Consider the following 515-nt stretch of genomic DNA (forward strand, 5'->3'; position numbering starts at 1 on the left):
GCCCCGAGTGCCGGCCAGACCCAGGGCTGTGCTGGGTTGTCCTCGTCCTCCCCAGCTCCCCTCAGGTGCTTTGTTCCCGTGAATGATTTTTTGGAGAAAACCTTGCTGCCGATGGGGAGGAGCATCTCCCTACTTGGCCGTGAAGGTCCCTGCTGGCGCGTGAGCTTCATCCAACCTCTGCCAGTCCCTGTCCTTGGGACGGGTGCCCGAGAGGGGAACTGGGTGTCTGCCTGCCATCCCCCAGCACCCGCCCTGGCCCGAGGCAGGGGCTCGGCATCGCCTTAAGCAGGATTTAAGGCTGGTTCGTGCACAGCCCCAGGCTGTATTTGGGAAGGAGTGGAATCCCTCCACCGCTTCACAGCAAGAGGTTGAGCCCGGGGGCTGCGGGTCCCCGGGGAGCAGCCAAGGTTTCCACCCCAGCGTGGGAAGCAGCACCCAAGCACCCACCTCCCTTTGTGAGTGACCCTACAGCTCTCTCGGGCCGGTATTTGGGATTTCTGGGAAGCAGATGGGCT

The sequence above is a fragment of the Charadrius vociferus genome, unplaced genomic scaffold, assembly GCF_000708025.1.
Source record: "Charadrius vociferus isolate BGI_N301 unplaced genomic scaffold, ASM70802v2 scaffold1096, whole genome shotgun sequence".
Taxonomy (NCBI): Eukaryota; Metazoa; Chordata; class Aves; order Charadriiformes; family Charadriidae; genus Charadrius; species Charadrius vociferus.